The sequence below is a fragment of the Triturus cristatus genome, chromosome 11, assembly GCF_964204655.1.
Source record: "Triturus cristatus chromosome 11, aTriCri1.1, whole genome shotgun sequence".
In the NCBI taxonomy this organism is placed as follows: domain Eukaryota; kingdom Metazoa; phylum Chordata; class Amphibia; order Caudata; family Salamandridae; genus Triturus; species Triturus cristatus.
The window spans coordinates 169787259-169803071 of NC_140594.1; the positions used below are offsets into that span (position 1 = coordinate 169787259).

General features: G+C 42.4%; 1 protein-coding gene across 2 annotated transcripts in view; it reads left to right on the forward strand.

Moving 5' to 3' along the window:
• Window positions 1-1668: 1668 nt before the first annotated feature.
• The window catches only part of IFT81 (intraflagellar transport 81), an 872384-nt gene continuing 858239 nt past the window's right edge, over window positions 1669-15813 (forward strand). For both annotated transcript variants that reach the window (XM_085633362.1, XM_085633363.1), the window contains exon 1: window positions 1669-1800. The gene's annotated coding sequence lies outside the window, so the exon portion shown is untranslated. The remainder of the gene's footprint in view (window positions 1801-15813) is intronic.

Genomic DNA, 15813 nt, shown 5'->3' on the forward strand with positions numbered 1-15813 from the left:
ATGATACACCTGGTTTTGAGCATTTACTTACAACCCTGATGAAGTCCGTTTAGGACGAAATGTGTTGACTAGGCTGAGTTAATGTTTACATCTACAAAAAGAATAGAAATAAATCAATATTTTCTCATCAAGATTCCGTGACTCCTGTGTATTACTAATGTACACTCGGGTTGGATAATTTATATATTTGGTCTATATTAATTATGATGTCTGGGCATCATCAATGATGGAAATGTGAAGTTTATAAAAAAGATTAATGATAATATAAATGATAACACTTGTGTAGATAATAGACATTCCTGTCTTGTATGTGCTAAGTAGTTGTGTAGTGATTTGTTGGCGGTGGAATTACAAACAGTTGAGTGTCTGGGTCTAACTAATGAACTAATACGGATAAATACTAGTGTGACTGTCCTATAGCACTACTGCCTTTCTTTGCCTAATAAAATGACATAAAACAAGCATTGGCAAAGCCAACAGGTCTCACGTATGCAAGAGCTATTGGCTATGCCAATGTGTTTTAGCCATGTTCTACACCATTGTGGCAACTGTTCAGCATAGCTAAATGTGAGTGGCCTAGAGGAGAGTGGTGAAGAGTGGAGTAGAGTGTCGTAGAGTGCAGTGGAGTGTCATGGAGTTCTGTGGAGTGTCATGGAGTAGGGTGGACTAGAGGCATAGAGTGGAGTGAGAGAGTGAAATGGCGTGGCCTAGAGTGAAATGGCGTAGAGTGGAGTATAATGGCAGAGTGGAATAGAGTGTTGCAGAGGGATGTGTAGTAGAGTAAAGTAGAGTGTCAGAGTGCAGTGGCATATAGTGTCATAGAGAGGAGTGGCTTAGGGTTGAGTAGGGGCGTATTGTGGAGGGACACAGAGTTGAGTGGCGTAGAGTGGAGTAAAGTGTTGTAGAGTGGAGTGGCGTAGAGTGGAGAGCTGCATAGTGGAATGGAGTTCAGTGGAGTAGCGGAGCGTATAGTTAAGTGTCACTGAGTGGTGTAGAGTTAGTAAACTGGCATGGAGTGACGTAAAATAGAGTGTTATAAAGTGGAGTGTCATAGAGTTGAGTGGCGTGGAATGTCAAAGAGTTGAGTGCCTCTGAGTGGAGTAGAGTCAGTGGCCTAGCGTGAATTGGCGTATAGTGGAGAGTAGTGTGGTGGAGTGGACAGGAGTGTTGTGTTGTGTCGTGGGGTAGAGTGCTGTAGACTGCCCCAAAACCAGGGAGGCTCCCGCCTACATCAGGTGTATTGGCATGTATGCAAATTAGGCAACTATATTTGATTGAATTTGTTTTCCTTTTGCTTCTTTACTCATACCTCTCTTAAATAAGAAATATGCGCACACCGTTTTGACACAGAACAAAACGCTTATGCCCTACCTTCCAATAATTCGTGGAGTTTTTCAAGGCAATTAATTGGGAGAACAAATAAATTGTATGCAGCTACGACGTGAGATTATTGCTAAAAAAAAAATAATTACCAAAATGCTGTCGTTTAATCAAGACGGTTATCTTTGGTTCTGTGCAGTAAAAAAATCTCAAGGACCTACTACCGGGTAAATCTTTGGACTACCTGTAAGTCATGACACCATTTAAAGATGGCTGCATTCTGTAAGCACAGACGAAAGCAACATTTCAAGCGCTCCACGTCGCCTCTTTTTTTTCCCTTCGAGAGTAAAGAAATCCAAGTCTATTACGGTCTGCTAGCGGACATGACGACTGCCCGTTTCCGGTTAGTGGGTAGCAACCGCCACAAGCTGCTGGTAACCAGGAGAGGGGAAAAGAGCCTGTGACAGGCTTGCTCTCGAGGTGGGTGAAACGGACGGTTGTAATTATAGCTGGATTAGACTCGTCCCGTCAAGACTCTGCTTTGTGCAGGGGGCGCACACGCTCACGTTTTGTTTGGAGTCAGGTGCTTTTTGTACTGAAATGTTAGGCTGCATGCGCTTTAGTTTCTCTTTTTTGGATGCTGTGTGGACGCATAAGTTGTTGTTCTTCCACCTGTCTACCTTTCAGTGCCGCACGCGTGTTATTAGGTGCATTGATTAGTTGCCTTATAATTAACTAGGAACTGTTAGCACTGAGGGTAACTTGCATACAGCGCCAGGAGTCAGAAGCAAGGCAACAGCCTGCCGTGCCCTGCAGCGTGTCTCCTGCTCTCTGTCTCATCCACAGCCAGGGCACACAATGTGAGCAAGTGGTTGATAGGAAGGCGAGCCAACAAATGAACTGGAAGAGCCACGCCAGAGCCGTGCCAAGTGTGGGCTCTGGCTTTAAGAGTCCGTGCACGAACTGACCCATGACAATATTTGGCATGTAAGTCATGCACAAGTATTCTAATATAACATACAGAATATGATAAGCTGCCTTCAAAATAAAAAAAGGTGTTTTACTTTAACACACCAAAGCTTTTCAACGTATTACATTAAATCATATCTCTGCATTCAGAATTATTTATTAAAAAGGAGAGTTTTTAAATATGTTGGGAAACATTGGTGCACCCGCCCTAATGATGAAGATTTATAAAGTGTGGCAAATCACCCACGAGGGTCTGAAGGCGCCGGGGTAAGCTGACTGCTTCGTAGTGGTCCGCTCATTCAAACATCCAGGTCTTGAGTCCTTTCCTGAATTAATTTTGAGAGACGACACGGTCCTGAGGTGCAGGGGTATGCTGTTCCAAGCTTTGGCCGTCTTGGTATGAGAAGGAGCGTACTCCGCTGTTGCGGATCCTGGGGGTGTCTACGAGGAAGAGGGTGGCAGATTGTAGGCGTCTGGTTGATTGGTGGAACATTATGCGTTTGTTGATGTATGCTGGTCTTTCATTCTGCAGGGCTTGGGATGCGTGGGTCAACATCTTGAACTGGCATCTCTTCTGATTCGGGAGCCAGCATAGCTTCTGGAGGTGGGGTGTGATGGGGGTCCATCTGGGGAGGCTGAGGATAAGTCTTGCATTGTCTGTAGTCTCTTCAGGAGGCTTGCAGTGATCCCTATGTGTTCCCATAGTTCAGCCTGCTGGTTACGAGAGTTTGCTTGATGGTCCTTCTGGTGCTGACCAGGAGCCATCTGAAGCTCTTGCAAAGCAGGTGGATGAGACTGTTTACCTGTTTCTTCATAGGTAGCTTGCTGTCCAAGATGATGCTGAGGTTGCGGGCGTGGTGTGTCGGGGTGGGGGTGAGTCGAGTTCCGCAGGCCTCCAAGCGAGGTGTTGTTCCCGAAGATGAAGACTTCTGTCTTGCTCGTATTGTGCTTGAGGCAGTTGTCCTGCATCCAGTCGGCAACGTTCCCCATATATCTGTGGAAGTTGACTTTGAAATTAAAGAGTCACTTCAGGGGTCATGTGTTCCCTATATGTGGCCTGGATTCTTACTATAGGTGAAGCAATATTATAGGCTTTTAAATTGCGATTCTCCTATTAACATGACCAGAGAATCTGGATTTCATTAAAGACACGGAGGCTAACATTATGCTTACACTTTTAATTGCGTCACCAAGCAGCCGCATACATCACAAAGGAAGTATTCCAAATAGAACATTAACAACAATAAAAGGCATGAGCCCACAGTATACTGCCTCTTTTAAATAGCGAGAAAACAAACAAGATAAGTTCATTAAAATCCTTGTAATTGAAGAAAACGTCTTGAAATTGAAGAAAACGTATTGTTGAAACGTAGGACGTCGAAGAAGGAAGGACACCGAAGATGGAGAAGAAGAAAAAACTCTAATCCAAAATTCTTAGAGAGCATCTGCAAAGAGAGAAAATAAGTGCAAGTAAAACCAGAGCAAGAGACTGATGTCCAAGAAAAAAAAAGTATAAGAGCATAAAATATGTCAATTCAACAATATCAAGACAAATCAACAATATCCAAAGAAATGGATAATAAACAATAAATCAATTACAATAGATGCATAACAACCTCCAAAGGGAAAGAGGAGGGGGGGATAATGTTAGCCTCCGTGTCTTTAATGAAATCCAGATTCTCTGGTCATGTTAATAGGAGAATCGCAATTTCATTACAAGACCGGAGGCTACCATTATGCGTGTTGGTAGCTTTGTAAAACTACATCAGACACGTGCAAAACTATTTATAAATGGTACACTCACTAATTCCTTCAAGATAAATCGAGGTACACGTCAGGGATGCCCTAGCTCACCTATCCTATTCGCCATATACATTGATCCCTTTTTACGTATGTTGGAGTATAATCAGAGGATTAAACCGATAATCAGTCTGGGCGGTGAAACAAAGGTGTTGGCCTATGCTGATGATATTGCGCTTGTAACATCGAACCCGACTGAAGCTATGGCAGAGGTAGAGCAGGAGGCGATGAGATTCGGTCTATTATCTGGATATTCTTTAAATTGCACCAAAACTCAGATTATTTGTAAACATGTCAATATGGGTGATGATGTGAGACAGGTAGGAAATGCCACTTACTTGGGGGTAGACATAACCGCTAATATCGAAAAGCTAGTTGAGGCAAATATCGACCCAATGATTGATAAAATAAATTCAGAATTGAGGCGATTACACAGTTTACATCTCTCAATAATTGGAACATGTAACATCATCAAAATGCTTTTTTTCCCGAAAATTTTATATCTTATAAGAGCAATTCCATTAGAATTTAATTCTAAATGTATCAAAAAGATTGAAGATATGTTTTCCCGGTTTATTTGGTCTTATGGGAAACCCAGAAGAGCATACAAGTTTCTTTCTCTCCCCAGGGAAAGGGGGGGCTTGGCACTTCCAAACATCAAACTCTATTATTGGGCAACTACTCTTTTATGTAATTATACCCTTTTTTCAGATAAACCACTAGACGATTTACCAAGCCATATCCCCACACCTATAGAATTAATAATGGGTAATCAGGCATGGGGCTGGGCCTGGAGATTCCTGAATGATTCTTACTACAAAAAAATACGGTTCAAGACGTTAGCTGCTGGATATAAAACCTTAAAGGTAATCCGGAAGATGTTGGGGTTGGGCCGGTTGAACTACTATACGCCGATCAGCAATAATGCTAACCTGCCCGGAATCTTTAAAGATCTCATAACTAGGAGATGGATCGACAAAGGTCTATCCAAGCTTGGAGATTTTTATTATCTCACTGATATAATTACCTTCGAAAACCTCAAATCGCAATATAGACTAGACTGGAAAGAATTTTTTAAGTACCTGCAAATACGGGATTTTTTAAAGAAGAAGGGCGGTGGCCCAATAGGATTCTTAAACAACCACATTATTGATAAATTAAGACAGAATAATCAGTCAATTGGAATAGTATATAACTCACTCAACTCCTTGATGACAGATGATATGGGATATCGGGCTAGTAAATGGAAAGCAGAAATTGAAGTTTCAGAAGAGCTATTTTATTATTCCATCGAACTAGCATACAAGATTTTAATACCAGCACGACTCCAGGCCCAGTATTATAAAACCTGTTTTTCACTTTATTACACGCCAAAAAGGATTGCCAAATGGGGAGCTGGAAAGGGGACTTTATGTCCTCGATGTGCACTGCCCCAGGCGGATTTAGAACATATGCTGGCATCCTGCCCCACTTTAAATATCCTAAAATCTGATATCAGGATATTTTTTAAAGAGGCTATAAAGAGAGATATAAACCTCTCATCAGCCTTGATTTGTCTTGGGGTTGATCAAGAGACTCAAGGGAAATATGGAGAGCAATTAATTTTTATAAGTATGGCAATATATCGCCTTACCCTAACATCTGCCTGGTTAGACTCAACCCCACCAGTCTATTGTCAATGGCTGACACGCTTAGTTGCTAACTACAACTTTGAAAAAGCAGTATATGGGAACAGGGGGATTCGATCTTGTTCCAAAGGGCTAAAAATCTGGGAACCTCTGACCAAATGGCTTCTGAGATAGAAACCGGGGAACATGATATTCTCCTGTTTTATACAGATACACTTTAGAACATATAAGATTTATGAATCAATATTATCTTTAGATGGAAGGTCAACCTCGGGGTGCCAAGTAAAAAATAAAATTTGGGGAGGGGGGGAGGGGGGGGGGGGGAAAGGGAAAAAAAAAAAAGTGCATGAGATTATATTAGTGAATTGATACTGATTATTTTTTCTTCTCTTCTCTGCTGTTATAATTTTTCTATAAAGCTTTTTTTTTTTTTTTTTTTTTAGACATGTAATGTCTTTGAATAGGGAATTTGTGATTATAATATATTCATGTTCTTGTGAAACCTGTAAACTTTAAGATTATCATTTTGTTATATTGGAAACATGCACCAATAAAAAAAAAGGGAAAAAAAAAAAGACACATGTGAAACAGGTTTACAATAGTGGTGAGCAAAGGTCCGAGCATTAGACCAATCAGCAGCCTTGAGGATATCATCCAACTTACCTCCAGACCAGAAAGACTTACTGGCCATAGCGCCTCTGATAGAGTGTGGTTTAAAAATATTAAGGTCGATACCTGCCAGGTTTAACACAATCTTAACCCATCTAGAGATAGAACTAGAAGAAACAGGTTTGTGTGGTCTTACGAAAGAAATGAGCAACTGTGTCGCATTAAGAGGTCGAAGAGAATTCATTCTAGAATCGTATTCTTTCATACAATCAACCACACAGAGTTTGGGATAATCATCAAAACGAGGATAAAAGATAGAATTGGACATGGTCTTAGTTCTTCTGAAGAGTTCAAAGTTAACTCCAAACATGTTATAGGATCTATTAGATATCTCCAAAGCTTTGACATCAGAGACTCTACGACAGGAAATTAAGCAAAGTAAGGTAGCCAGTTTAATAGAAAGTTTTTTATTGTCTAAGAGTGAATTAATAGGCCAATTAGAAAAAAGGTCAAGGATCAGGTTCACGTCTCAGAGGGATTGATATCTGGGTTTAGGAGGTCTTCTGAGTCTTATACTTTTAAGAACCCTGCAAACAATTGCGTTTTTACCAATAGTTTTACCGTTAATAAGGGAGTGACCAGCGGAGATGGCAGATCTATAACAATTGATAGATCTATAACTAAGGCCTCTCTCAAATTGTTCCACCAGAAAATTGACTATGTCAACGATAGGTGCCTGTACGGAATCCAGATTCCTTTCCAAGCACCAACGAACCCAAGATTTCCAAATGTTGTTGTATCGGTAGTGTGTGCCAGGGGCCCAAGATTCGCCGAGGAGAGTTGAAGCTGTTGACGAAAGTCCTGAGAGATCATTGGATCTCCTGACACTCTCCAGGCAAGAAGGTTCAGTTTCCCTGATTGAACCATGGGGTGAAGATGACAGTCTATGTCTGTAAGAAGGTCCGCAAGGAAGGGAATTAGGAATGGGAAGTCGTAACTCATATCTAGGGCCGTTGGGAACCAGGCTTGAGAGGGCCAGAAAGGAGTGATTAACACGATTGAGCATTGGTGAAGTCTGACTTTCTGAAGCACTCTTTGAATCATGGAAAAGGGGGGAAAGGCGTAGCTGTTTCTGCCTTGCCAAGGTTGGAGGAAGGCATTCACTGCCAGAGCACCCGGGTCTGGCATTCAACTGTAATAATTCACGATTTGGAAGGTTAGTCTGCTGGCAAAGAGGTCTAAGTCTAGAGGTCCCCAGTAGAAGTTGAGGGTATTGAAAACGGAGACGTTGAGTTTCCAATCGCTGAAGTCCAGAAGGAATCTTGAGTTCCAGTCTGCCGATACATTGGATTTGCCTGGGAGATATTCGGCTCTTAAGGCGATTTTGTGTTCCAAGCAGAACATCAAAGTTTCTTGGCAAGATTGGAGAGGTCGGCAGATTTGGTTCCACCTAGCCGGTTTATGTAGGCGACGGCGGAGATATTGTCAATTTTTAGGATGATAGATCTGCCCTGAATGAATTGTTTGAAACTCATCAGGGCGTAAAGACCAGCTGTCAATTCCAGAAAATTTATATGATGTAAGGATTCTTCCAGAGACCAAATTCCACCAGTGTTCTGGCCTTGAAAGCATGCTCCCCAGCCATGAAAGCTGGCATCTGATTCTAAAACGAATTCTAGAGTTGAGCCAAAAATTGCTTTCCCATTCCATGCCTCTAGGTTGTCCAACCACCAGGTCAGTTCTACCTTGGCCTCCTGGTCTAGCGAAATAAGGTCTCCGTACCAAAGGCCCGATTGAAGGGCCCTTGCTTTCACCCTCTGAAGTGCACGGTAATTGAGAGGGCCTGGGAAGATGGCTTGTATCGAGGAGGAAAGGAGACCTAGTAATCTGGCTAGTTCCCTTAGAGGAAAACTCTGAAGTTTTAGGATATGTCTTATCTCTTTTTTTTATTTTGGATATCTTTTTTGGAGGAAGGAGTAGTAGACAACTTGTGGTATCCACTGAAAAACCAAGGAATTCTATTTTTTTTTTTAAGGTAAAAGGATGGACTTTTCTCTGTTTATAATAAAGCCCAGATTTTCCAAAAGATCCATCACGGTCTTCAGATCTTTGAGAATTTGACAATGGTCCTGAGAAAGGATGAGGATATCGTCTAGATAAAGTATCATGCGAATACCTTTTTCTCTTAAGCATGAAGCGATTGATCTCATTACCTTGGTGAAACACCAGGGGGCTGATGAAAGTCCGAAGGGGAGGGCTTTGAATTGGAAAAGATGGTTTTTCCAAAGAAACTGAAGATAGGGTTGGTGAACCTTGGCCATAGGAATCGTGAAGTAGGCGTCTTTTAGGTCTAACTTTACAAGCCAGTCTTCTTTTAGAAGTAAATCCCTGAGAAGGTGATTGCCCTCCATCTTGAAATGTCTGTAAACAAGGAATTTGTTGAGGGCTCTTAAATTTATGACGGGTCTCCACCCTTTGTCTTTCTTCTTGACCAGGAAAAGGGTGCTGATGAATTTTAGCATTCCTAAGGGGACTTCTACTATAGCACCCTTCTGAAGCATGGAAGAGATCTCCTCTTCTATAATCTTTTCCTGATCTAGGGAAAGAGGCATTTCTTTTGGGAAAGAAGAATGGTAAGGGGTTTGTGTAAAGTCTATCATGAAACCCCTGACGGTATTTAAAACCCATGGGTCCTGTTTTATCAACTTCCAGTTGTTGAAAAAGAGTTTGAGTCTCCCACCCACTTTCAGGAAAGGGGTGGAAGGAGAAGAAACAGAAATTGTGCTCACTTTGGTTGTTTTTGTCGGTAGGCGCTCCACGGGATCTGAAGATTCTAGAGCGAAAACCTCTTCCTCTTTGCGGAAAGAATTGGGGAGTGTTTGGGTTGAAGAAGCCCCTTCCGCCATATCCTCTTCCTCTAGGATAGGGCCTTCTGTTGAATCGGCCGGAAGACTGGCCCCGTCTACCGGCCCTTCCGAAAAGGTTATTAGAATTAAACACTCTCTTCATATTTTGATGCGCTTTATCTAGGGCTGTGAATGTAGAAACGTATTTCCCTAGAGTCTTAATCAGGTCTTCCCCGAAAAGCAAGCCCTTAGGGTTGGCAGATGGCTCTTTGTCAGCTAGATCACTGAGCTTGGGGCTAATTTTGGTGAGGACCACTCTTCTCCTCTCAGAATTTAGGCTGGCATTTGCGTTACCTAAAAGAACCAAGGACTCTTTGACTAAGACCTCTGATGAGTTCTGTGTCGAGGGGAGTGCCATTAAGATGGCTTTCTTCTGAAATATCAATGATTCTTGCCAGGGGGCCCAAGATGTCAAGGACCCTATCTTGGCAGCCTTTTAGAGATCTCTCCATACCCTTCCTAGGGTCTCTTCCCAGCTTGAAAAGGTACTTTATAAGTTCTGGGTCGAGATTTGGGGTTTGAGAAGCTCTATCTCCGATGTTGGGTCGGCAACATTCTGCCCTTAGAAGGTTTCTAGCGTCCCTGTCAAGCGGGTTTCTAAGCCACTTAATGATGAATTTACACACATGGTCGTGAGGGATCCATTCCGAGCTCCTCGGATGCTTGATTGATGTTAAGGGGAGAGAACATCTCTTGTCCTAGAGGGTCAAGGATGGCATCTTTTGAAGAGTGAGCGAGGTCGTCGTCAAGAGAGCTAAGCTCTAAATCATCATGGTCTAAGTCTAGGACATATTCGTCAGGTGAATTAGAGGCATCATCATCAAAGTAAAGATCATCATCATCATTATTGGTATCATTGAGGTCATTTTGAGCACTTAGATATTTTGTGCCGCGGTGGACACCTTGATATTGTGTGCCGGTTAGGACACCTTTATGCGTTGTGCCGCTGGGGACACCTTTATATGTTGTGCCGCTAGGGACACCCATGGAAAAGGAGGTATGGTGGCCTCTTGTAAAAGTAGAGGTACTAGGACCTCTAGTGCTCTTCGGGAAAAACTCTGTTATTACATTTTTTTGCTCTTTTTCCCTTTATATTAGTGAGATCTTCGCTAGTATGTTGTTCTGTAGAATTGTCCTCATCAGATGGAAGGGATCTTTTAGCAGTGATAACTTTGGACAGGGTTTCCAACATACAGGATCTCATCTCCTCCTGGATGATGTCTTTAAAGGCCTCATTATTAAATTTGGGGGTAGGGGCGGTAGCCTCAGCTTCGTCTGAGTCAAAGTCAGACATGGTAAAATTAAATTATTATTTACCTTTATTATTTTTTTTATTTTTTTATAAATTAACAAATAAATCTAATCTCACTCTCTTCTCCCCTTTTTTTTATTTTTTTATATTAGAATAAAGGTAAAAGGTTGAAATAATTAATTTGGAGAATGAGGAATAATTATTCCTATATTTCTAATAGCCTTTCTGCTAAAGGCAGGCAAGAGAACATAAAAAACTGTGCCAGCGAGTCAACCGTCGTCCTCCGATGATTAAAATGCGCTCGAGCGCGATCACCGAAGGGTATTTCCTTGTTGGTTGCCATGGAACTCAGACGCGTAAGCAGGGACAGCCGGGGGCTTCGAGGAATGTTCCTTGGCAACGCGTCGCTAGCGTCGTCGCGTTGCCAAGGTTCATTCCTTTAAATTCAGTGCGACGGTCGAAATGCAAAGGGAGATGAAAAACGCACTTATCTTTAATTTAAACAAGTCCAAATCGGGAGGGGAACGATCGGAAGGACGCGTAATCATCATCCCATCTCCATAAATTGGAGAAAGGGAGACCGAAACGAAGGGAAGGGAAATGGGGGTAAGTCCAAAAAAACGTTATTTTAAGTAGAGGGAAGCCGTCTGCAAAGCGTGCTAAAGTGAGAATAAAACCAGAACAATCTCAATAATACAAAGAGAAATATGTATACAATCTCGGTAATACTAAGAGAAATATGTAAAAGAGTTGTGATACAACAGGTTATGTAGGGATCAGATACATAGAATAAGAACAAATATTTATAAAATATCAATACAGTTAAAATATAGCAAGAGAAGAAATGTAAGGGATAACTTATCTGCCTGGAGCCGCATTTAAAAGAGGCAGTATACTGTGGGCTCATGCCTTTTATTGTTGTTAATGTTCTATTTGGAATACTTCCTTTGTGATGTATGCGGCTGCTTGGTGATGCAATTAAAAGTGTAAGCATAATGGTAGCCTCCGGTCTTGTAATGAAATCATACCCCAGAGAGGTTTTTGTGCAGTGTACATCCTGAACTCTTATTTGAAGGTGCTTTCATGTGTGATAATGAAAAAAGGGGACTCAGTGAAATAAAGTATTTACTTAGGATCACACCATTTGGTTAAGTAGGGAAGCCTGCATTGAGCACAGATTTTCAAGTTTCATACTGCAATTCTGCTGCTAGATGGGTGTATCTTTCTGACAACAAAGGTTAATGCTTTGTCCTTAATTCGTGGATGATGAGATTAGAGCATGGGTGACGGGCAGACTCTGCATTTTATTTTTGACAATTTTATATAGTGGTTAGTTTGCCCAAAGACATAGGAGTGCGTCATAAGAGACAGACTATATTTCACTTTTTTCCCCATAGGATGCTGATCAAAGGCCGTAATTCAGACCTGATTCCCATATTGCATGGTTGGCAGGTGTAGCCACTTGGCCATATCGTCTCCTGTGAAACCTCAGTTCGTCTTTGGCTTGAGGTTCCAAAAGGATCTTGAGCTGAGCCAGAGCCAGGCTTCTGGCTTGCGATTTCAGTAGCTCACCCACTTCTATACTGCTTGTGCCATGTCTGCATTCATCAGTGGGTTTATTTCGTGACCTCGGTTTTGCACATGTTTACAATGCCAAGAAGCATTTGAAAATGTATATGCCCCACTACTTGCTGACTGCCTCTCGGTTTCTGGTGTTGATATTGTTATATATGTGCATTTTATACTCTTATCACCATTGTTGGTGTGTCAATGTGAACCCATGTGTATATTTATTTAATGAGAGATTTATAAAGCATAAACATGACACGAGCACCAGAGTGCGGTACAGAGAAGGGCACACTACATAATGCGATGTAACATTTCATTTACAGGTAATTTAAATTTTAAACAAGTTGGTTACAATGTGTACTGGCAGGTTACAATGTACACCAGGGTTTGCAGGTAAGTTACAGTTGCACATGTTGCATCCAATCAGGCTACTCTGGTAAGTTTGCAGATATTTGGGATGATTAAGCATATCTATAGTCGACCATCATAGGTTCATTGCATTAAGTACCTTTCAAATAGTAGATATTTCGTAATCTTTTTGAAAACTCGAGAGGAGGGCTTGTGCAGATCTTCGACGTTAATAAGTTCCATATCCTGGTCGCACTATGAGTGAAGGAGTGAGAGTGAGTGAGTGCTTTCTTTTTCTGAATCTGGGTGGTTCTAGGATTAGAGAGATGGCTCTTCTCAGTGTGCAGCTTCGACTGGACAGATATTTTGGTGTTCTATGGTGCATTGGTTTGCGTGTGTTACTTTAAATCTATAGGATGCAAAGTGCTTTTATAGGTAGCCACTTTGGGGCGATCGAGAGAGGGAGTGATGTCGCATCAGCATCAGCCATTGTATTCACTCTCTAAGAGAGCACCAACCCATGGCACACATGCTAGGCAGTTTCCCTGGTCATTAAGCCCAGCAGCTGCCCCCAACAATAAAGGTTTACAAAACTGGTGGAAAAGAAAACGAGCATTGACAAACCAAAAGGAAGACAGCCAACACCAGCCCTCTTGCCTTTGCCCCTGCTTGTCATATTTGAACTCAAGCAAAATATAAAACTACCCACCGATTTCTGAGACAAATATTGATTTAATGTCGCAACTCTCTAGTTCATTGATTGACCAGATAGGCATCCTTTATCTGCAACATTTCTTGCCCCTCCATCTTTAACATAGAGCCACATCCTATGTACTTTATCTAAAATAGCTGTCAACTAACTCCGGTCAAAGCAAAGTTGTGTTTTTTTCCAGTAAGATCTGACCATGAGCATTTTGCTTTACCGATACATAAATGATTTAATTTTCGTCGTCTTCTTGTGAGAAACCAAAACCTGTCTGATCTTTGGTCCCTAGGTCAGTTAGGTTTCTCCCAAAACTGTAATACTAACAACAAACCTCTCCCTATGACTTAATACATTGGTGATACATCCTACATAGGAAACACTATTGTCCCACAAACCACTGTTTTATAATATTTTATTTGACCAAAAATCTCTTTTAAAAATATATATAAATTTGTATATAGATGTATGTGTATAAAAATCATTAATGTACACAATTCAAACAAAGAAACCCCAAACAAACATATGAAGAATATACAAAAACAAAATGACACCACAGACCACAAGGACACCAATCATACCATACATAAACCCAAAGACAAAAATTGTACACCACAAAACATATTACATGAACAGATACAAAATATTTAACTGGTGAATTCTTTCAAAACAAAAGAGTGCCTGAATTCACGGATTAAATATTTTGTATCTGTTCATGCAATATGTTTTGGTAGTATTCAATCCCTAGTATGGTATGAGCCATAGCATATTCAGAGAGACTATTTCAGAGTCTTTTTTATAATGAGATTGCTGCCATAATTTGTTGCCACATTACATTGCACAAAAGGGACACGTGGATTTTGTTACAGGACAACTACATTTATGACGCAACCTGCCCCATGGACAAGTAGATATTTTTATTAAATTCCACACCCCTGTCAATACTAATTCTAAACATTCCACTGTAGTCCTAATACCATGTTATGCAGTTTGTAATGCTAGACTCAGGCACTTTGCAATGGAAAAGTAATGCAATGCGTAACGCAACAATCAGGCACTGTGCAATGTAAAAATAATGCAATGCGTAACGCACCATTCAGGCACTTTGCAATGTAAAATAAAATGCAATGCGTAATGCAACAACCAGGTAGTTTGTTATGCAGGAATAATGCAATGCGTAACATGCTAATCAGGTAGTGCGTTATGCAGAAACAATGCAACGCGTCATACGACAATCAGGTAATTCGTTATGCAGTAATATTGCAATGCGTAATACACTAATCAGCTAGTTTGTTATGCAGAAATAATGCAATGTGTAATATGACAATCAGGTACTCCGTTCTGTAGAAATAAGGTAACACGTAATACACTCCAGCACCGATCACTTTGCTGGGGGGCGGCGGTCTCTCCGCCACTCGTGCTGACTTGCAGTCAGCCTCTGTCAACAGTTGCCCCCAACACGGGTATAAGTATAGCAAAAAGTGCAGCTGTGCACTCCGGCCCCGGTACTGCCACTCCCTTGCCCAGTACGGGCCACGATACGAGCCAAAGCAGAGGCTCGCGCTGCCAGAGAGAGGCTGAGAGCGTCTCCCTCCGAGCCCGCACCCCACCGCAGGCATCGACACATTACCTGGGGTGTGCGACCTCACTCCTCTCCTCTTCCAGCGACTTGGGCTTCTGATGCAATCTTTGTGAATTAGCAACGGTGGGCTCGGGCTGGCGGCTCAGCTCCTCCGTGGCTGCCGGTCCGGGCTGCTACTGCTACGAAGATCTCAGGCTGCCACAGGGCACATGCACACAGCGTCGCTGAGACTCACTTTAACTCTGGGTACACAATAACAAGGCAATCCTCACGAAGGTCTCAGGCTGCACAAAGCACACGCACACAGCATTGTTGAGACTCACTTGGACTCTGGGTGCATGATAACAAGGCAATCCTCGCGAAGGTCTCACGCTGCTCAAAGCACACACACACACACACAGCGTCATATGAGACTCACTTGGATTCCGGTGCACACGATAACAGAACAATCCTCACGAAGGGCTCAGGCTTCAAAAAGCACACGCGCACAGCATGGCTGATCCTCGCTTGGACTCCAGGTGCCCACGATCACAGGGCACTTTTTACGAGGGTCTCAGGCAGCAACAAGCACACGCACACAGCGTCTCTGAGATTCTCCTGGAAATGTGTTCCTGAGTTTCCGCAACAGGGAGCCAGCTCACCTCGGGCCCTTGAGGATAAGTTACTTCAGGACACAGCACAGCAAAGTACTTTCAAGCAGGGGGACAAAGCACACCGCATAGTCCCTTCAGCCTTTCCTTGGTTAAAACAGCAAACTGCGGGCCAGCCCCAGAACACACAGCAAGGGACAGTCCTTTCTTTCAGTCTCTTCAGTTGTTTCTTCCTTGGCAAAGGTTCCTCTTGACCACGAAGTAGCTCCAGTCTTGTTCAATATTGATCAAGCCGCTCTCCAAAGTTCAGGGGCCTCCGCTCTCATAGTTATACCCCTCAATGGCTTTGAAGTCTTAGTGTTCAGGGGGGCACTGACCCCTGTTCAAACAACCAGTTCTGGGTGCCTCCCTGCCAGTGACCCCTTCCTTTGATTAGTGGGGGTCTGGATTCTCAATCCCTCAGCAGGAGATGGGACAATTGCTTTATGGCAGCAACCCAGGCCTCTTCCACTCTAGGGGCTACTCCTCCCCCTACAC